General features: G+C 40.9%; 1 pseudogene; it reads right to left on the bottom strand.

Moving 5' to 3' along the window:
- Positions 1–22540: 22540 nt before the first annotated feature.
- On the bottom strand, positions 22541–22659 carry LOC133378676 (5S ribosomal RNA; annotated as a pseudogene).
- Between the last annotated feature and the right edge of the window lie 439 nt (positions 22660–23098).

Raw genomic sequence — 23098 nt, 5'->3', positions numbered from 1 at the left:
TTTCTGGGCAAGGTCTTGGAACGGGTGGTTGCCGCCCAGCTCCAGACGCTCTTGGATGAAACCGATTATCTAGATCCGTTTCAATCCGTTTTTAGGCCCGGTTTTGGCACAGAAACAGCCTTGGTCGCCCTGTATGATGACCTCTGTCAGGAGAGGGACAGGGGAAGTGTAACTCTGTTGATTCTCCTTGATCTCTCAGCTGCTTTTGATACCATCGACCATGGTATCCTTCTGGAGAGACTCGTGGAGTTGGGAGTTGGGGGTACTGCTTGGCAGTGGCTCCACTCTTACTTGGCGGATCGTCTCCAGTAGGTAGTGCTTGGGGAGCATTGCTCGATACCCTGGACTCTCCATTGTGGAGTCCCTCAGGGATAGGTTCTGTCCCCCATGCTTTTCAACATCTACATGAAGCCTCTGGGTGCGGTCATCCGGAGTTTTGGAGTGCGTTGCCATCAGTATGCTGATGACACACAGCTCTATTTCTCCTTCTCATCTTCTTCAGGTGAGGCTGTTGATGTGCTGAACCGTTGCCTGGCTGCGATAATGGACTGGATGGGAGCTAATAAACTGAAACTCAATCCAGACAAGACCGAGACGCTGTTGGTGAATGCCTTTTCTGCACAGATGGTGGATGTTCATCCCGTTCTGGATGGGGTTACACTCCCCCTGAAGGAACAGGTTCGTAGTCTGGGGGTTCTTTTCGATCCTTCCTTGTCACTGGAGGCTCAGGTAGCCTCAGTGGCTCGGAATGCGTTCTACCACCTTCGGTTGGTAGCCCAACTATGCCCCTATCTGGACAGTGACGACCTCGCCTCAGTTGTTTATGCTCTGGTGACCTCTAGATTGGATTACTGTAATGCACTCTACGTGTGGCTGCCCTTGAAGACAGTTTGGAAGCTGCAGCTAGTGCAAAACGCAGCAGCCAGACTGTTGACGAGGACCAATCGGTCCTCACATATTACACCTGTTCTGGCCCGTTTGCACTGGTTGCCAATTTGTTTCCGGGCTAGATTCAAGGTGCTGGTATTGACCTATAAAGCCTTACATGGTGCGGGTCCGCAATACCTGATGGAACGCCTCTCCCGCTACGAACCTACCCGCGCACTTCGTTCAACATCTAAGGCCCTCCTCCGAGTACCGACTCATCGAGAAGCTCGGAGGGTAGTAACAAGATCCAGAGCCTTTTTGGTGGTGGCCCCCGAATTGTGGAATAGTCTCCCCGAGGAGGTACGCCTGGCGCCTACATTGTTATCCTTTCGGCGCCAGGCTAAAACCTTTCTATTCTCCCAGGCATTTTAATTCATGTTAAAGTATTTTAATGTTTTAATGGTTTAGTGATCTTAATATTACATTATTGTTATTATGTATCTGTATTTTTTATATTTCGTGATTTTTGTTGATTTATTGTATTATCTTATGTTGTACACCGCCCAGGGAGCCGTTGGTTATGGGCGGTTTATAAATGAAATTAAACTAAACTAAACTAAACTAAACCACTTGGAACATTAGAGTTAGGCCTCTGAGCACGTCACAGATAGATTCTGGAAAAATGTTACCAGACAGAATGGTTTTAGGTGCATCCTTATAGTCTCCCCCTCCCCTGTGTGCCATACCTTTTCAAAAGATATGAATACAGATTAATCCTTCCAGGCTCTGGTAGAGGTACTGTGAGGTTTGGGTACTGTTCACAGTGGGGAGGAGAGCCTGTCTGGGAGTCCAGAGTCTGTGAGTTCAAATCCCCACTCATGTCCCCTGGGTGTCAAGGGCCAGCTAAAGATATTTTATGAAAATTTGAATAAAAATTATTATATATAAAAAAAGGGCCAGCTAAAGATCACCCCCACAGTGAGTGGCTGAGGGGTTATGTGGCCTGCCACCTGTGCAGCCGTGGGCAAGCTGCATAGTCCCAAGGAGTCCAGTTGCCCCCCAGCTGGCAGTTGCGGACAGGAAGGGTCTGGCTTGTGCAGCTGTGGCAAGCTGAGCAGGCCTTAGCCAGCTGGGGAGGACTAGCCTCAGAGGGAGGCAATGGTAAACCCCCTCTGAATACCGCTTACCATGAAATCCCTATTCATAGGGTTACCATAAGTCGGGATTGACTTGAAGGCAGTCCATTTCCATTTCCATTTTCTTCCTCATTATCACTGATCATGCTGCCTTTGCTTCTGGACTGGGTGCAAGAACTACACCTTACCTTGATGTTCAGATGCTTTCATAGTTGCTGTTAAGTACCAATGCAGGTTCCTCACTTTGTATGGTGGTAGAGTCTTAACAAAGATGGTCAGGGGAGGACTAGGTTGAGAAAATGACTCTGGATGGAAATGGATGGCAGAAACAGAAGTGGCCAGCCTGCAACCGGGGGATACCTTTTTTTTTTTTTTTTTTAGAAAAATGGCTCCCTTTCCCAGGGCTAAATTGAGTGTCAGTAAAGAAAGAAAGAAAAATTAAAGGTGCTGCAGGGCCCAAAGCAGCACAGATGATGGTGCTCCTCTTCCATCATCCACCAGTGCCACATTCACACCATATATTTATTCCATTATTATTCCACTTTAAACAGGCATGGCTTCCCCCAGAGACTCCTGGAAGGGTATTTTGTGAAGGGTGTTGAAGAGCTAGGAGACTCATATTCTCCTCACAGAGCTACAATGGCCAGAGAGGTATAACCAGGGCCGGCTCCAGGCATGCGGGTGCCCTTAGGCTTCAGCTTGCCCTGCCACCCCTGGTCAGTGTGTGTGTGTGTGTGCACGCCCCCTCACCGCCCCCTACCTGTCTAGTCTTTACCATTGCCCTTAATGAAGATGGTGGCCGTGGTTTCCCTAAGGGGAATGAAGCCTCCGCCGCCATCTTTGTTGATGGCACATGTGTGTGCTATGCGCACACATCTCTGCCATTAACTAAGATGGCAGCGGAGGCTTCATTCCCCTTAGGGAACCTGCGGCCGCCATCTTCATTAAGGGCAATGCTAAAAAGCCAGCTGACAGGTAAGTGGGGGGGGCCTGGATCACGGAAGGGGAGCGGAGGGCCCCTCAGGGGCTCCTGTAGCTCCAGGGCCCTCAGGCCAGTGCCCAACCTGGCCACCCTTTAGAACTGGCCCTGGGTATAAGAGGAAGTCTCTCTTGCCAGAGAACTCTGGAAATTGTAGCTTTCTGAGGTGAATTGGTTCTCCTAACAACTCTCAGAACCCTTCAAAACCTACACTTCCCAGGATTTTTTTGGGGAAGCCATGAAATAAAAATGGAATAATAGTGGAATAAATGGATGATATAAATGTGTCCCAGTATCCAGGAAGCCCATGGGTGGATTGGGGCCATGGAAATTGGGGGCACTCATATAGGCCTAAGCTCTATCATCTAGGACCAGCAACAAACCCAGCACATGTGAACTGACAGCAGCAGTGAAGCTGGGTGAGGCTTAGCTCTCCTGGTTGCAGCTGCCTCTGCCTTGTTTCTTCTCTGCCGAATAAAGAGAGTGGCCTATGTTTGGAACAATCCCAGCTTGGATATTTTAAAAAATTGTTCCACAAAGGAGTGTAAAAATCCACACAAAGCCATTGGCAAATAATCTAAGGAGGCCTTGTCACTGAGTTTTGCGATAAGCATTATCATAAAGACCAGCAAGACAGACAGAAACAAAACACTTGGGTATCATTTGTAAACAGCTGTGAAGTTAAACTAATTAATTAAGTGCAATTGATATTCAGTAGCACCGAGGACAGAAATGAGAGTTAGAGTAACAGGGGCATGATCTAATCTTTTTGTAGGGGTTGGGGCAAACTATTCAAACAAGTAGTAGATGGGAGTCTTGCAAGATTAGTTCAATAAAGTTTAAGATGTTATATGTCATACTGTGAAAAAATCTTTTTTTAAAAAATACTCTGAACAATTATTTCATGTAGGGGTTAACTTAATGAACAGGAAGAAATTGTGCTTGCAAGAGGAGTGGTAAAAGGTACATAACAAGTGTGTGTATATGTGGCATGCATGCATGCCAAAATAGATGCGACACAAGATCCATGATAAGAATATCGCATGGCTGTTATTTTTAAAAAGTCACAAACTTGGGCACAAATCAGATCAGGATTGTGATACAAGGAGGAATGGGTTAACTGTTAATCATTTTTCTGCCTATATGTCCCCTCCCCCAAGGCAGGCAGCAGGTTTGGGGTGACTTTAATTTTAAAAAATGGGATGGGAGAGAAGGGTTGACCCCTCCTTCAGCTCTCCAGTCCCAATTTAGCCCCCCTATCTTCCTTTTTTTAAAATGCAGATCCTTTATCACATGAGGGAGATAGGTGATGAGGATATTGAAGCCAGATGTTTTATCTTCTCACCACACTTTCTGTCTTCAGTGCACTAACACCATGGACAGTAAACATGTGAAGGAAGGGGGGCATCAAGATGCAGGGTACAGATCTCCTGTACAGAGCCAAAATATATAGTGCATGTACATACTCAGTGAAGGCTCTTTGACTGGATGAACACATGGAGATTGGGAACAATACAACAAAAATAAAAAGAAGAACTTGACTTCCGATTTGTTACAGATCAGCTATAAGTATATAATATATATCAAACCTGTCCCCTAAAACATACGAAATTCACTTTTTCCCATAGTCTATCTTAATTAATCGTCAAATCCCATTATCATTTCATTTTTTTCTTTCAACAAAAAGTCCAAAAGAGGCTTCCATTCCTTAAGAAATGTATCTGTCATTTTTTCTCTGAGAAGGCATGTCAATTTGTCCATCTCAACTAAATCCATTAATTTCAATAGCCATTCTTCCATTGTTGGTATTGATTCCATTTTCCACTTTTGTGCATATAATAATCTTGCTGCCGTAATCATATATAATATTATTCTTCCATATTTCTTTTCCTTTTGTTTATCCATAAAACCCAATAAAAAAAATTCTGGCTTTGACTGAATATTTATCTTTAAGATTTTTTGCATCATCCTACCTATCTGTGCCCAAAATAATTTTGCCTGTTTACACAACCACCACATATGATAAAAAGATCCTTCTTGTTGTTTACATTTCCAACATACATTAGAAACATTACTATACATTTTTGACAACTTTTCTGGAGTCATGTACCAACGATACATCATTTTATAAAAATTTTATTTAAGATTATAGCATAATGTAAATTTCAAACCTTTTTTCCACATATTTTCCCATTGATCCATTTGTATATTATAACCAAAAAATTTTGCCCACTTGACCATACATTCTTTTACTTGTTCTTCTTCCATGTCCATTTTCAATAAAAATTTATACATTTTTGCAATTATACATTCATCATTTGTACACAAACCTCTTTCAAAATCAGATTTATTTATTTCAAACCCATACATTTTCTTATCCAATTTGTATCTTTCTAACAATTGTAAATAGGCAAACCATTTTTGTTGTTTGATTTTGTTTGTGTTTGATTTATGAAAATTTGAATAATAAAAATTATTACAAAAAAAAAAGAGATTCGGAACATAATCCTGATGTCCCCTCCCCCATGCTTGCACATTCATTAACCATGAATTAGTCAGATCATCAACACAATGCCACTGCTTGCCAAGTTGCACTAGAATAGGTCTAGAACAGCTCTCTTTGCATCCCATCCTACTTATTGGGAAGGGGCTATGGCTAAGTGATATAACACATGTGTTGGATGCAAAAGGTCCCAGGTTCAATCCTTGGCATCTCCAGATAGGGATGAGAAAGCTGTTGCCAGTTAAAATCAATGCTGTTGAGCTAGATCAGCGATTCCCAACGAAGGCGGTAGAGCCCCTCTGGGGGGCGTTACAGCCTTTCAGGGGGCACTGGCATGACTACAAACTTTAGGGGGGCATTTGGGTTCATTAGGGGGCGTTGACATTTGGCGGTCTGATGTGACAGTTGAAACATTTAAGTTTAATTTTATTTAATACACAGATCATTAATTTTTAAACTGTTTTGTCCCCAGTTAGAATATATTTAATAGTCTCAATTCATGGAAATAACACTATAAATAGTGTGTGCTCTTTAGTAAAGAAATTCTGAATAGCGGCCAGTGTCATATCAAGGCATGGGGATATTAGCCACGCCCTGGCACTAGGTAATGTTCCGATGCTGTCTTGAGGGATGTTGGAACCAATCACGAGAGTGTTTGATAAGCTGGGTGTATTGGTGGAGGGCACATTCTTTCAACGGATGAGTGCCGTGTGCAAATGGGTGACACAGACAGTTATTCTCTGGTTTTCTTCAGGAATGGGTGTCATGGCCCCGTCAGAGGACTCCTCAGATGAGGATGACTCGGGAGTAACAGCAGCAGACCCAGGAGCAGCAGGAGACACGGAGGAGCCTCCTGAGAATCCAGCTCCTTCTGCCCCTCAGCTGCAGAGCACCCCAGGGACAGCAGAGGCCCTGCAGCCAGACACAGACAGTGAACAGGATACTCCCCCCTCACCTGCAGAACGTAGACAGCAGAAGGTCAGGCAGAAGAGAGGCAGGCCTGTCTCCTTAAGGCCCAAACGCTGAGGGCTCACACCTGCTGTCCATCCTGCTCTTTATAAGGCACACCTTGGCTGCAGCTTGTTGCTGACTGCAACGTCAGGCGTGGCTTTGTGTAGACCTAGTTTCCCTGCAGCATCTCTTTGACTGACCTCCTTGGCAATTGATCCCGGACCTCCACTGACCTCGCTTCTGGACTTCTGACTCGGCAAGTACGCTTCGGATAGGCCTGGCAGATTTACAACCCGACTGCTGGCTATGGACTTTCCTTCCCTGCCAAAGACCCAGGAATTTCCAGCCCCCCCTGACACTGCTGATGCAGTGTAGAGCTGACAATGGGACACACTCACTACCCGTTGTTTCTGTGATGTTTACTTTTCTATAACTATGTATGTATATTAATAAATCATACTAAGAATTCAATGTGTAATCTAAGTGCAATAAAAAGGCATGATAAAAACGATCAGTAATAATAATTGAAAATATCTTTTATGCATTACTCATATTTTAAGGGAAGAATAGGAAGCATTTGGCATATACTTAATCTGAGGGGGGAGTTGGGCACAAAAAGATTTTGCAAAGGGGCGTTGGGTCAATAAAGGTTGGGTAATGCTGAGCTAGATAGACCAATGGTCCAACCTAGTATAAGGCAGAGTCCTAAACTTTTAATTCCTAGTGTAGCAGTTAGTAAAAAGATTTTAAGTTGTAACAAGAATTAAAGTAGAATTAGAGTAGAATTCAGGTGATGTTTCTTCAATTAAAAGATGTTCCTAACAAAAGTTATTAATTTGTCATAGGATACCTCGGGACTGCCTCTCCCCATATTAACCTACCTGGACCCTGCATGCATCATTTGAGGTCCATAGAATCATATAATAGTAGCGTTGGAAGGGGCCTATAAGGCCATCAATTCCAACCCCCTGCTCAATGCAGGAATCCAAATCAAAGCATTGCTGACAGATGGCTGTCCAGCTGCCTCTTAAATGCCTCCAGTGTCGGAGAGCCCACTATCTCTCTAGGTAATTGGTTCCATTCTCATATGGCTCTTAACAGTCAGGAAGTTTTTCCTGATGTCCAGTCGAAATCTGGCTTCCTGCAACTTGAGCCCATTATTCCATGTCCTGCACTCTTGGATGATCGAGAAGAGATCCTGGCCCTCCTCTGTGTGACAACCTTTCATGTACTTGAAGAGTGCTATCATATCTCCCCTCCCATTACTAGAAGCCAACATGCATTTATGAAGAACAAATCCTGCCAAACTAATCTTATCTCATTTTTTGATTGGGTAACCTCCTTTGTAGACTGTGGGAATGCTGTGGACATAATATATCTCAACTTCAGCAAAGCTTTTGACAAAGTGCCCCATGATATTCTGATTAGCAAGCCAGCTAAATCTGGGCTGGATGGAACAACTATTAGGTGGATCCCAGAGCTTGGAAAAGTTACTTTTTTGAACTACAACTCCCATCAGCCTCAGCCAGTATGGCCACTGGGTTGGGCTGATGGGATTTGTAGTTCAAAAAAGTAACTTTTCCAAGCTCTGGTGGATCCACAGCTGGCTCCAGAATTGTACTCAAAGAGTGCTTATCAATGGTTCCTTCTCTAACTTGGTGGAAGTAACGAGTGAGGTACCACAGGGCTCAGTCCTGGGCCCAGTGCTCTTCAACATTTTTATTAACGACCTCGATGAGGAGGTACAGAGCATGCTTATCAAATTTGCAGATGATACAAAATTGGGAGGCACAGCTTAAACCTTGGAAGACAGAAACAAAATTCAAAGGGACCTTGATAGGCTGGAGCATTGGGCTGAAAACAACAGAATGAAATTCAACAGGGATAAATGCAAAGCTCTACACATAGGGAAAAAACCCAAATGCACAGTTATAAGATGCGGGATAATTGGCTCAGCAATATGACATGTGAGAAGTATGTTGCAATTGTGGAGGGTAGCAACATGAGATCGGGCCTTCTCAGTGGTTGCTCCCTGACTGTGGAATGCTCTCCCCAGAGAGATGCACCTAGTGCCATCACTATCATTCTTTAGACCCTAGGTGAAGACTTTTTTTTTAACCCAGTCATTTTGGTTTTGATTGATGTTCATCTTTTAGTTGGGTGGGATAGAACGTGTCTTTTTTATGTTATTGCAAGATAGGCACTTTTAGTTAATAATGCTCTTTTATCTTTTGATGTATTTTAAATTTTGTCTTGTATGATTTTAAAAAAATTGTACGTTGCTTTGAGACAAGAAATTTGTAGGAAGCAACAAATAATAATAATAATGCATAAAATACATATATTAGTGAAAATATTAGTTGCCTGGGAGGATGGAGCTCTCACTCCACAATCCATACTAGCATTGGGTCTGGGGATGTGATTTGTGGCTTGGGGTAAGAGATAGCCCCTTACCCCAGGCCGCAAATCATTCCCCATGACCTGATGCTGGTGCAGACTGCAGAGCAGGAATGCCACCCTCGCAGGCAACATCCCCCTCATGCAACCAGTGCAGGCTTAAATAGGCTAGGCTGCTCTACCTCCTGCATTATTGTGTCAGCATGCTAGCAAACTGGGTGCCATCATCCTTAGTGGTTATGCCCCCACAGCCATCTTGGGTGATGGCAGGCATGCGCACACAGTGTGCTGATGCAGTGATGCAAGAGCTGAGGTGCCGGCCTTATTTAAGCCCATGCTGGCTGCATCAGGTAGGTTATTGCCTGGGAGCATTGCCACCCTGTGCCAAGAGCTCGCTGAAGTCTGGTTCCCAAGGGCCCACTCATGCCTGGTGCTGGCCCTGGCAGTAGCAGTGTAACAACCAAGTATATCTGAAATGGTTGTAAAGCCTGGCAAAGGAAGTTGTCAGGCAAGTCCTGGCTCCTACTAGGAGCAAGGGCAGGATATAAATCTAATTAATTAAAATAAGTCATTCTAATTAAGTTTTGATTTTTGCAAAAAGAGTATACTATCCAAAAGGAAGTTTTCTAAAACTCTGTGAAGACACAGGTTGCTTCCTGACCACCTGATTTTTTGACCATTCATAGGGTTGCCATATTGACTGGTTAGCTGGGTTTTACCCGGATACTTTGCATGCCACCCGGCGCCCGGTTAGCCCCTTAGGTGGCCCGGATTCTCAGCTTTAATTAAAAAAAAAAAGTTTCTAGGTGGTCCGGTTCTCGAGATATACATAAAAACGTCAGCCGCCCCCCAACTGTTAAATCTTTCTTTAAACAGTACTGTATTCACTTCCTAGCTTTAACCCCGCCCGTTCAGGATTGCAGCCAATCAGTGAAGCCAGGGTTGTGTTTCAGTTTGAGACAGTGTCTAGGAAACCTCATTGCAATGCCAGAAAATTGTGTTTCCCCCCCCCCGTTTATCTGAAAATCTCATAAATTGGGTAAGTATATACATTTCAGGTTTTTTTCCTCTTGTGTGCAGGAGTCAGATCCTGGGCAGTGTTTTGAAAACCTTCCCAATACTTGCTTTTGTAAAAGCAATGCCAATCCCATATGCCCAGAATAAATCCCATTGAATTCAATAGGACTTACTTTTGAGTAGACATGGTTATGAATGTGCTCAAAATCAATGGGACTTTGGAGTGAATGTAAAAAAGAATTGTGTTTGTGTTCTAACTCTTTCTGCCCCCCCCCCTCCAGTCCTATTTTAAAGCAAGTAGGCAGGGCTTACTTAGGTATTACAGTTTTTATTCTGTAGGAAACTAATACTGATTTTTTAAAAACTAATACTGATTTTTCTGCAATGACCAACTGGTTTGACAATAAGCTATTATATGAGCTGTATGTATTTATACATCTGCAGTGTGTGCGCATGCGTGTATGGAATCTTTCCAACAACCCTGTGAGGTAGGGTTGGAAACCAAGGCAGCTCACAACAAGAAATAAAGCCATTTAAAATCCAATAACCATAAAAACAAGTATAAACAGTTGCAAAACAGCGTAAAGTGGCATGATTCGGAATTTTGGGTTGTGTGAATGAAGTTGCTTATCACTTGAGGTTGCATTTCTGTCCCTGTTTGAGTAAGCCCCACTGAATACACTGGGACTTGCTTCTGAATAAATAAACCTAGGATTACACTATAAATATCTTTACAGTTTGTGTAAATAAATATATTTGATAGTCATGCTTATATAAATATTTCTTCATTTATCATATTTTTGGTTTTTGGTTAGGAATCCTGACTGGTTGTGAGATGCTTAGTTTTCTGCCTTACTCATAGGAATCTTGTTGTGGTTGGTATGGTACTGCATTTAAGAAATCATGGTACGAAATGGCCTGAATCAGTATAAGGCAGATTCCTTGGTTCCTAAAAGTGGGAAGAGACTCAAGGGCCACAGTGACTCCAACATTTATTTATTTTTATTTACAACATTTATATACCGCTTTATTGTAAAAAATCTCAAAGCGGTTTACACAAAGAATTAAAACAATAAAATTATTGGCAAAAGCGTTAAGGACAGATACTTAAAAACATTCAAAATAATAAAATGAACAATGAACAAACACAATAGCTTCCACATGCCTGGAGAGGCTTGCCTCAAGAAAACTGATTTTAGCAGGTGCTGAAAGAGGCATCTGCCTAATGTCAATAGGCAAGGAGTTCCAAAGTGTAGGTGCTGCCACTTTACAGAACTGATTTCTTACAAGAGCAGAACAAGTACTATGTGGCACCCATAACATGGAAAGCACAGCTTGAACTTGGCCTGGTAGCAAATCAGCAACCAATGCAGATTTCAGAGCAGAGGTATAATGTGCTGATAGGATCTCACTCATGTTAGCGATTGTGCTGCAGCATTCTGCATTAACTGCAGTCCCCAGGTCAGGTTGTGCTGCATGGGGATTTCTGTGACCATGGCTGACTGGCTGCTAGGATTTTTTTAGTTTGGGTTTTTGGTTATGAATCCTGGCTGGTTGTGGGATGCTGAATTTTCTGCCTTACTCATAGGAATCTTGTTGTGGTTGGTATGGTATTTCATTTAGGAAAGTGTTACTGCCTTTTGTGTTGTTGCTTTTCCTATTTGCATTTCACTTATCTTTAACCTCACTCCATTACAGCCATAGAAGCAACAGCAGCATATGCAAGGTAATTAACTCCCATTAGTGATAAGAGCAAGAATTTATAATTATTATTTTAATTAAAACAAGAGGCTTATCAGTACTTTGAAGAGGACCACACATTTATTTTCTTTCTGAGCCCAGGACTGGGTCTTTCATGATGCCCGGTGGGGGGGGGAGAGCAGGAGAGTAGCCGATAAGACAGACATCCTGGCATTGGTAATCTAATTAGCAAGGTATGTGTGGGGTTGTTGCACACTTCCAGGCCCAGTTTCATTTTGAGTATGGAGGTGGAAACTGTGTAGATGTGGTTGATCAAAGGGAGAAGAAATTTTGAGTTAAGCAAAGCTCTGCTTTTATAAAACCTAAGAAACTTACAGATACTTTGAATGTCTGAGTGCCTGCACCAGTGGAATACTGGAGGAACTTGTAAAACTTGCTGCAACAGTATTTAGAACTGAGCATGTGGTGTGAAAGACTACTTTTCCTAACATTTTGGCTTCTTGTTTTTCTCCACCCACCACATCTCTGAAATATATCGTATATGTAATGGTTAACCGTACTGCTGCCCTGACTTACTTTATGTTTGTTGCTATTTTGTGTTTTTTATTATGTTTTTATATTGATTGTGTATTTTTATTGTTTTTATTATATTTGTAAGCTATGCTGAGCTCTGTTTTTAACAGCAGAAGGGCAGGATATAAATCCTCTTAATCAATCAATAAATATTCCATAGTGTTGGAAACTAGAGTCTAGGCATTTATTAAGGCTGAAAATGTTGCTTTAAAAAAAAAGATTTCTCACATCTTTCCCCAGTTTTTGGTGGTAATTCCTAGGCACAAAAGCAAAACAACTGGACAATCCAAATATTAATATGCAAATATTTGCATAATGTGCAAATAATTTGCATAACATGCAAATTAACCTGCCCAGATTTGTGGAACTGGAATATGGCAACCCTAACCATTCATCCTGCTTTGTTTGCACAAAGTTTGCAGGGAGTTTAGACTAGCTGGCTATTTACTAAGTATACATTCTGATTTTTTTGCAAGAAGTTTATATGATGATTCCATCAAGCAAGTCTTATCCCACATTTTCCAGTGCAATTTCCTATCACTTTCCTTACTGCAAAAAGTTGGATTTTTGAGTGGGAAGCAGTTTGTTGCACAAGAGCTCAGAATCCGAATTTTCTGGTATGTGATCAAATCCTATCCAAGACAGTCTGGAAACACCCATGTGCCACAGGTTCTTAGTCTTGAGATCAAGGGGTTATTATTTTCCTGCCTATAAGCATTCTTTTTAATGAGTCCTTAAGGGGCTACAGATGTCCCCTCTCACACTTCCCCCAACCTATACATCCCTTTCCATGTGAGGGCCATTCTCACTTGGGCTGAATGCATGCCATTGGGCAATGTGACTGGCAAAGTGTCAGTGTGGAAAGGATGTGGCTAGTTAGCACAATCTCAGTCCCCTATCAATGCTTTTGATGACCTCTTTTAGTGGGGTGGGACTAGTATCCCTGCCCTTTATTTGTATTGATGGTGTTTGTTTTAATTTGGTTTTAATTGTCAGAGGTGTCTTTAGGTTTTATGGATTTTGTTGTTTTCATTGGTTATTTGGGTCACCTGGTGAGAAAAGCAACCTAATAACACACTAGGGCAGCCTTTCCCAACTAGTGGGCCACCAGATGTTGTTGGACCACAATTCCCATCTTTCCTGACCATTGGCAATGCTGGCTGAGGCTGATGGGAGTTGTGGTCCAACAACATCTGGTGGCCCACTAGTTGGGAAAGGCTGCACTAGGGGATGTTTGGTTGAACACCTGTATTCTGTAAACCATAAACCATATAGTAAATAAATATAATGTTGATGGTTTCTTCTGTTTTTATTGTTTTTGCCTGCTCCTCAAAACCAAAGAGGTGCTAGATTCTTTACTGTTCAGTAGCTTGTAGCTCAATTTGTAACAATTTTTTTAAAAAGTAATTTCAATTTCTTCTTATTGTCTGAATAAATTGTACTTTTAATACACCAAACATGATAATTTTATGGGCAAACCAAGTCATACATAATGCATTTTATGTCCCTAAAGTAACAAAATGCGTTTCAGTTTGTGAAGGGTACTAAAAAATAAGTATGGCATGTTTTTCATTTTTCCCCAAAATTTCAGTTCCCTTCTCCCCCAGAAAAAAACCCCACATGTTTTCCCCCCCATGGTTTCAACATTTCTGTAAATTTTACTTCTCTATCTGGGAGTGAGGGGAGTTGTAGGGCACCATGTTGTCTAGCCCTACTATATGGTGACAGGTGTTAGCTGTTGCTGAAAAAAAATAGAGCTTGGCATATATATCCCAAATTAGGGATGTGCTTCACCATATGTTTTCATCCTAAATGCCATCTGATGCACCATTTACATTTCCTGGTCCGTGGCTATTTGTGATCTGTAAAGCTCCATCTTTACCATCCCACTGAGTTATAGTGGTGGAATGTAACATTACTGCTGATGTCTCTGCTAACATGATGTTAACTCCCTATGTTTCTTGATTGTTTTTCTTCACAAATCAATGAGCCAGCTAATTGCCCATCAAGTAACCATCTGCCCCCAGGATTATTGTCTGCCAGGGACATGAATGATGAAAGGATACTGGCACCATGGTTGGGATGATGATGATGATGATGATGATGATGATAATAATAATAATAATAAGCTTGATGAACTCAGCTGAACAGAATTATTTTTCAATATTTTGTGATGGTGAAATGGAACACTCTAACCTACCTTGTAGGTTTGTTGTGAGAAGCTGAACAGTGGGTATGTGGAAAGTTTATTCCAACTTGATTATTATCAACAGCAGTGCCCTGGTGAATTATTTTGTGTTCAAGGTTTGGATTGCCATCTAAGCACTGTTTCCTTCTAACTTGACACTTAGAGTGTGAGTGAGTAAAATATCATTCACAACAACTCTGTAAGGTAGCATGACTCACTAGTTTTTTTAACCATCACAAGGTCACATATTGACTTTCATCGTTATATGTTCATTTATGTTAATGTATCAAAGGACACACTCTTTACTAAATATTGGTTATGATTCCAAAGCAAGTCTTTCTTAAAACCTCAAGGAATCTATATTACAGCTGGATGCAGGCCACCAGCCCAGATGAATGTTTTGTTAAATTCTATGCTTCAGTTTCTCTCATTCTGATTATATGATGGCCCAACCCCCCCTCCTCATCTCATTCATTGTGCTCAAAATGTTTGCTTCAGGCATCAGACTTCTAAACAACATTCTTCTTTAATTATTTCATTTGTCATTTCTGTGCCCACTCCAACCTGTGCCTGCTATCATTGTGAAACATTAGTAGAATCTCTTGTTAACAATGTCAAAAAGTTCACCAATCTTTTTTTTTAAAATGGTATTAGCAAAAGCTACCAGTGTTTGTGTGAAAGGCATCTGGTCCTTGCACAAGGTGAATGTATGAACTATGGCAGAATCTGTGCTTGCATTTGATTGGAGTGGATTTCTTCCTCATCTCAATTCACAATGGTGATACAGACATTAGATTTTTGTACATGGATTTGCCTTCTGGATTTCCCAGTTCTGCAGAAAGCTGCTAAAGAAGCCAAGTCACCCAGCTTATAGGCTAATAATTATCAATGTGAAATGGAAAGTTCCACTTTAAACTCATTTCTAAATAACAGACTATTTTCTTTTTAAAATATCCAAAAGCAGGTAAAATCACAACAGATAACTGTAACACACACCTAGCACCCAGGAATGCATGTATGGTGCTTAAAAAAAATAATCAATGAAATTATGCTTTGTCAAGGCTGATCACCTGTTGAAGGGTGTTTCTGAGTTTGGTCCCTCCCACCACCCCTAAAACTAGGTGACTGCCACTGTTATTGATCATTCATTCAACAATACCTTGGATGGATATTGGATGGCTTTTCCAGACTTCTCCCAATAGAGTAGCAATACAGTTCCTGAAACCAGATACTGAATAGTATGTCATAAGACAAGTATGTGAGTGATAGATCCATATACTTACATGCCTTCTGTCATCTGGTATGCTGCGGCTGCCATTTTATAATTATACAGCCACAAGAATGGCTGTAGATTCTACCCAGCATGGATTTTTTTGCATTCTGCAATGTTAAATTGAATATACCCCCATGCCATTATGCTGCTTCCCATAAGCTCATTTCAAAACAGAACCTTACAAAACTTACAGTCCAGAACTCAGAAATGTTTGCTTAATGACCCTCTAGATTTTCATGGTGATACACAAAACACTCAGAGAGAATCAAGAGTTCAAGTTGTAAAAGAGAAAAAAAATCCAGACCCGTTTTGGACTGTTTTCTGTCAGTGGTCTCATAATTTGTTGAAATTAATTAAAAATCAGCCATGTTCCCAAGGTACTTGTAATCATATTACTGACCTTGCCCCGTACTCTGACTTTCATCTAATGCAGTTTAAAAGTTAAAAAAAAAAGCCTGTCTGATTTTTTAAATTAATTTAACAAATGTAACATTGAAGTCAATGAAGCACGGGCATACTCAGTAAGCACCAACTGTCAGTGTTCTAAAAGCCAGACTCATAGCTGTTTGGCTTGGCTATTCAGGTAGCCACGCCCATGCCAGACATTTATTTCACTTTAGACAGTCATGGCTTCCCCCAAAATATCCTGGGAAGTGTAGTTTGTGAAGGGTGCTGAGAATTGCCCTACAAATTGGTCAAAATGCAAACACCATTTGGGTTGGTCTTTCACAGTCCAATCCACTTCCTGTCTTGCTTGGAAGAATTTGGTATTATGTGCCTCTGAGCATATGGTGAGTGGTGGCAACATCTTCAATCAGCTACATTTCACCCCAAATTCTCATATGCACATTTTTGCATAAACGTACAGGGCAAACATATAAACAGGAAACTCACATATAGATACACAGCTTTCCCTTTTCTGCTTCATGCAGATTTGCTGAGGGTGGTTTTAGATCCCTCTCTGCTCTTTGAATGTTCAGTCAGAGTAATGTACTGGGCAGAGAGGTTTAAACTTCTTTGCTCAGCCCAACTCTGTGATGGGAATGCCCATTGCCGCCTCCTCATGATTTGGAATATCAGGAATGTTGCATATGAAGCAATCTATTTTCTCTATTTAAATAGTGCATCCTGTCTTGAAAGTATAGAAACATTTCTTAATAGAGTAGCAAACTGCAATAAGGACCATTATGAAGTGAAGTGGAGATTTCTGAATAATAGTAAATACAACCCAGCAGTGTTTTCTCCAGCTGGACAGATTGGAAAGGAAAGACCCACTTCCCTTCCTTCTTCCATGACAGTCAGAGCATCCAGGTTAGATTTAGCTGAGCACATCTTTGAACCAGACTTCCTTCTGTCCCTGGCTATGATAATTTCTGGGGCCTTAAAAGAGGTGGGGTGGTTGTCCTGTAGCCAACTTTCCTTGATAGGTTGGGCAGCCACATTTCTAGGTGGTGCATTTTTGTGGGGGAGGCATGTAGCTCCAGACAATCCCCCCTACTCACTGGTGAAGAGGATGTGAGAGCCAGGTCAGAGGAAGGAAAGGCAGTGATCTTTCCCCTCACTCCTCCTCCATGCAGAGAGTGTGTTAATTTACATAATGGGTTATGTAAAGGTCAAGTGAACTGACAATTTAGAGTGAACACCAGGATTTAAATTACTGGCATCCTTTTTGTTTCATAAAATAAAAGGACATTAAGGATACAGTGAATAAGGGAATACCAAAAGGTGTTAATACCAAAAGGTTCCTCCTTCTAGTCTTGTTTCTGTCCTTTGGATTTTCCTTCGTGGTGGACAGTCAAGCAAAAACTTTTTAACTGGTTGCTATATAAAGGACTAACTAAGTGATTGGAAACTAATTATGGAAAGCAATTGGAATTTCTTTTACTGGTTGCTGGGCTGATTTTTTTCTGTCCAGAAACCCTGAAAAGGTCTAATGCTTTAATGCACATATTGGGAAAATCAGGAATTAGGCTTGAGTTACATCTTAGGTGTCCAGTCAGCCAGCTAGCTAACTGTAGTATACAGCAATATTTCTATTCCTCTAGGGCTGTTTTCATTGTTTGCCACCAACTAATCAAGAAAAATAAGAAAAAATAGCCACTCTGATTGTGAATATATGAGTGCTTTAAAAGAGTAAAGGGTAGACATATTTTCAAATCACTTTTAAGTTATCTCTTTTTTCATCCATTAGCAATAAGCATCCAATCCTGCTCTACTCATCATAACTGAAAAAAAAATGGAAAAAATGGGAATGGTTTGCCTTCAAGTCGATTCCGAATAGGGTTTTCATGGTAAGTGGTATTCAGAGGGGGTTTACCATTGCCTTCCTCTGAGGCTGAGAGACAGTGACTGGCCCAAGGTCACCCAGTGAGCTTCATGGCTGTGTGGGGATTCGAACCCTGGTCTCCCAGGTCGTAGTCCAACACCTTAACCAGAAAACCTTATTTCTTAGTGCAGGCAAATAAGTCTGCTTCTTTATTGCTGTCTGGGTAGACAACATCACTGAAACAGAAAAGCAGAGCAAAGGAAAGTCCAAAGGATGGAGTCTAACTCTAGCCCATAATATACAGTTCTAATATTTCACTCTTCAAGGGTCATGTTACTATACAGGCTGTTTCCCCCCCCCCCCAGGATCACTTGTAATTATAGGGTGATTGTGATAATGAAAAATCCACCCTCAGTCAGGGAAAGTCTTGACTGAGCAGACTTTGGGGAGCTCTTTCAGATGGGACTTTTGTTGTGCATGTGCCCTGCCTTATTCACTGAATTTTTCAGTCATATTGCTCCTGTTCTTAAAACATTCTTTAAATGGAGGCTGTCATTGTCTGCCATGTCACAAACAAAAAAGATATTTTTTTAAAAAAAATCCTGGGGTGTGTGTGTGTGTGTAGCATAGCTCAGGGTGCACCCATTTGCCCCACCCTGGCTACAGGGGTGGTGTGGGAGGAATTCTCAATATGGCATGACCATCACATGCATACTTATATGAATTGTTTTAAGAGCTCCTTGCACTTCAGTAGCAACTTACAGGGCACTTTTTATCACATTTTCTACAAGAGCTTCATACATATCTCAACCAGCTGAGTGGCTTAAGGAAGCAATGTTTAAAGGCCTAATTGGCCTGATGTAAATTTAGCACCAATATTCTCCTGTAGTGCCACATTTGTGCAGGGCTTCAAAACTGCTTTCAAATTAGTTTAATCATATTTAAAATTTTAATCTTTTCGAACATTATTACAGTTGCCCCCAGCTAAAATATAGAGTATGCTGAACTCTCCATGACTCACACTAAAAACGGTTGCAGTGCTTTGTGAATCACCACTGTTTGAAGCCAGCCTTTATTATTATTATTTCTTTTTTGCATTCTTAATTATACTCTTGAGTATATGATTAGTACGAACATTTGAGAAATTTATATCGTCTCTGACTATTATAGACTTATTTTGTGCAAGCAATGAGGGAAAATTACAGTAGAAACTATTTTCTTTCTTTTTTCACAGGGCATATTTTTTATTTCCCTGTCTAATTTAAGAGACTGTTTATGTGTGTGTGGATTTTTTCCAGTACTACATTAAGAATATGTTACCACCAGACTTCCGGGAAGGGTGACTTAGCCTGTGCCTGCTTTTGAGACGGGCTCCTGCCTCAAAAGAAGCTTATTCAGATATATCAGTCAGTTTTTTCTTTTTTTTGACTGATTAAACTTCTCCCGGGTAGGGAGAAACGAAGAGATTAACCTCAAAGCCTATTTTTGTTGGGACGACCAGATCTCATTAATTTATGGGACGAGGTCCAGCCGACGAAGGTGGGTCGGATTTTCAACAGCAAGCTCTATCTGATAAAGCGAACGTTCATCTTATCTTCTAAGAGAGAACGCACTAACAGGCAAGCACCCTTCTTTCTATATTTTTCTTTTACTTGACTTAAATTGTTGCTGTTTAAAAGAGATTTGCCAGATTGATCGGTTTTTGACATCTCACTGGGGAGCCATAACTTCTCTCTGCTACGCACTAATTAATAGCTTATCTCTGTTTTTGTTGCAAAAAGCTGTCCTGGATTTGCATTCTAAAGATATACACAGAAGAGGGATTTCTATTCCAGATTTTTATTTTGAAGAATATTATATTGTCTGAGACTACTCTCTTTTTGGTCTATTTTATTTTGACGAATCTGTTTTCTGACGACTGCCATTAATTGTTTCGATCCTGGGAACTGCATTTTGTTTACTTAACTATGGAGAGATAAGGCTGTCTGCTCTGTTTATACTGTGATGTCACCAAGTTTGGAGTATTAACCCAATTGTTGCTGAAATAAGAAGTGGTTTTCCTATATTTTTCTTTTAAAATGGCAATTAAGAAAGTGGCTGAGAATCTGGAAATAACTATGTTTCAGAAAATAATGGATGAGATTGAGATAACGAAACAAAACCTGCGACAGGGTTGTAAGGAGTTGAAAATTGAATTGAGTAAAATGACGCAGGAGATTAAAGATATAGGGGTCCCTGTGAGAGAGGTGACCCTGGAAGGGGTCCCTGTGAGAGAGGAGACCCCGGAGATTGGAACAAACGTGGAACAGGAAAAAGATTTGGAGTCTATGGACTTTAGAAATAAAATCTATTGTTTGGAGACACAGGAGATTAAAGACATAGGGGTCCTTGTGAGAGAGGAGACCCTGGAGACTGGAACAGGGGTCCCTGTGAGAGAGGAGACCCTGGAGACTGGAACAGGGGTCCCTGTGAGAGAGGAGACCCCGGAGATTGGAACAAACGTGGAACAGGAAAAAGATTTGGAGTCTATGGACTTTAGAAATAAAATCTATTGTTTGGAACTCAATGTTATCTCTGAAGAAATTAATGAAGATTCTAGAGATAAAGTTATCAATGGCATGGATAATCTTCTGGACTGGAATGACGTGATGGAGCCCAATATAGAGAAAATCTATGGAATTAACTGCAGCCATGTGACAATGGAAAAACTTTCAAGAGATGACCCAGTGTATTTTGAAAAAAAGAACAGAGATATGATTTTACAGCAGTATTTCAGCAACCTATTCAGAATGGATGGCAAGAAAATATTTGGGATAGAGGTAATTCCCATCAGACTCTTACTATATGACTATGGCTTTGACAGCAAGATTATTATGGAATACTGATAATGGAAGATTGGATACTGAAATTACTGGACTTAACAAGACTACTGAAGATGGAAGATGGAAAATGGAACTAATAGGGATAATAGAACAATGGCTACTGAAATTACTGAACCTAACAGATTCTGATGTGATGGATTAATTGAAATGTTTATTTTGACTATGGTTATGACAATAAGATTATCATAATTAGTAATGAGATGGATTAATCGATATGCTTATCTGGAAAAAAAAATTGATAGATATATTTCTTAAAGAATTGAAACCTCTCTTTGACTTTTTGTGGAAAGAATAAAGTAATGTTTATGAGATTTGATGATTAAGTAAGATAACTATTGGAGGAAAGTGATTTTATAATATGACTTAAGAGACAGGATTGTTATATATTATAGACTTATAACTGATCTGATCTTTGACAAATGGGAAGTCAATATTTTACTCTTTATTTTTTATTTTTATTTTTATTTTTATATTTTTTTTTTTTGTTTAACTATTTTTGATTTTGTTTTTTGTCTTTGAATGTTTTATGATTTTGTCTTGTATGTTTTATGAAAATTTGAATAAAAATTATTGAAAAAAAAAAAGAATATGTTACCACCACCAGCACACAGTGTATAATGTATGTGAATATCAGTGAGTACAGTAAGCCAGTAAATCTACACAAGAACAGAATTTTGGTTCTCTGTGTGTGAGTTGGTGTGGATGTGTGTGTGCACATCTACATATAGAATGATGTTGTCCGCCTTGTTTTCCAAAGGAAAATTAATTGGAGCATGCTTTGCTCCTACCGTTACAGGTCTTGAGCAGTTAGACAACTTTTGTAGCAACAGTTACAGCTGGGATGGTTGAGTGACAGTGTCCTTCTGCTTTCCTTACTAATGAATAATGACTAGGAAGAAACAGACTACGTTTTTTGGCTCTGTCAACAACATGCAATTCTCTTTCCATTACCTTGTGGACTATAGCCTGGAAACAAGCAGGCTACAGTGTGAGAGGAGGAACCTTAGTTAATTTTGAGGTTTGTACTTGCCATGTGAAGATTCATACCTTTCTCATCTGTGGATCTTCAGAAAATACAGACAGGGATAGCTGTAGTCTCAGAGTTACTAGGGTGGCTTCTTAGAGTCAGCATGGAAGATGTTTTAGCAGGAAAAAGGAGGAGCTTTCTTTCTTAGGGAAACTTCCTGCCCCAATATCCTGCTGAAGGAAGATAGGTAGCAGCCACACAGGATATCACCATGAAATGGGAGGGGACACAGAGGGAACCTCCATAGGTTGGGGCAGCAACTGCTCTATGGTTGAGAAACATGGAAACATATACTGAGACAGACCATTGGTCCATCTAGCTCAGTACTGTCTACACTGACTGGTAGTGGCTCCCCATGATTTCAGACAGGATTCTCTCCCAGATCTAGCTGGAGATGCTGGGAATTGAACCTGGGATCTTCTGTATTAAAGCAGATGCTCTACTCTGGCCCTTCCCCAAACCACCAGCCCTATCTTCTACCATTCTGCCACTCTCTCCAGTGTACACTTTTGTTCCCGACTCACCAGTTGCACTTGGAACTGTTACCATGCAGCCCTCATCAAAACAGATGGCACCTCAATTGATGCTGACCATGCGTGAATCTTTGTAAGGTTTCATACAAGATCTAATGGGGGGGGGAGTTACCACCCAAGCCAGAGTTCTCATGTGTATGGCAACACTACTATAAAAAAACAACAACCTGGTCACACATTGTTTTGTTAATGACGACCACCCTGGACAAAATGATATTCATTAGCATGTAGACTTTTTTTTTTTTTTAGCCTACGGCATCCGGTATTCCCAGGTGGTCTCCAATCCAAGTACTAACCAGGCCTGACCCTGCTTAGCTTATGAGATCAGACGAGATCAGGCGTGTTCAGGGTAGTATGGCCATAGACTTCTGGTTGGAGGAAGGATGGTGTTGACAGCCCCTTGAGAAGCTCTGTCCGCTGCTAAGTATATTTTACTCCTTCCGGGTCACTTTTTATTATTTTAAATTCTTAAATGACCGGGCACCAAGGAAGAACCTTTCCACCAAGGAAATAAGGAAATGAGACACACTCCGGGAGCCCTACAGACAAATTTCCTTGAGACCTTTAAACTCCTTAAACTCTTACAAATATAAGCACCATATTCTACAAATATAAGTATTACAAGAGCTGTTTTTGCAAGAGACATGGTGCTTACTAGAACTGGATACAAGGCTCTGGGAATCTCCCCACTTCTACAAGATGATCTTCTGCAGATAAAAGACATGCAGATGAAGATTATGCAATTCTTTACAGAGAAGTAGCCGGAAAAGAAGATGGAGGAGGAATCCCACAAAAATCATGACTG

The sequence above is a fragment of the Rhineura floridana genome, chromosome 2 (genome assembly GCF_030035675.1).
Source record: "Rhineura floridana isolate rRhiFlo1 chromosome 2, rRhiFlo1.hap2, whole genome shotgun sequence".
NCBI classification, from domain to species: Eukaryota; Metazoa; Chordata; class Lepidosauria; order Squamata; family Rhineuridae; genus Rhineura; species Rhineura floridana.
The sequence above is the reverse complement of the archived record's forward strand: the minus strand, read 5'-3'. Positions and strand labels throughout refer to the sequence as shown.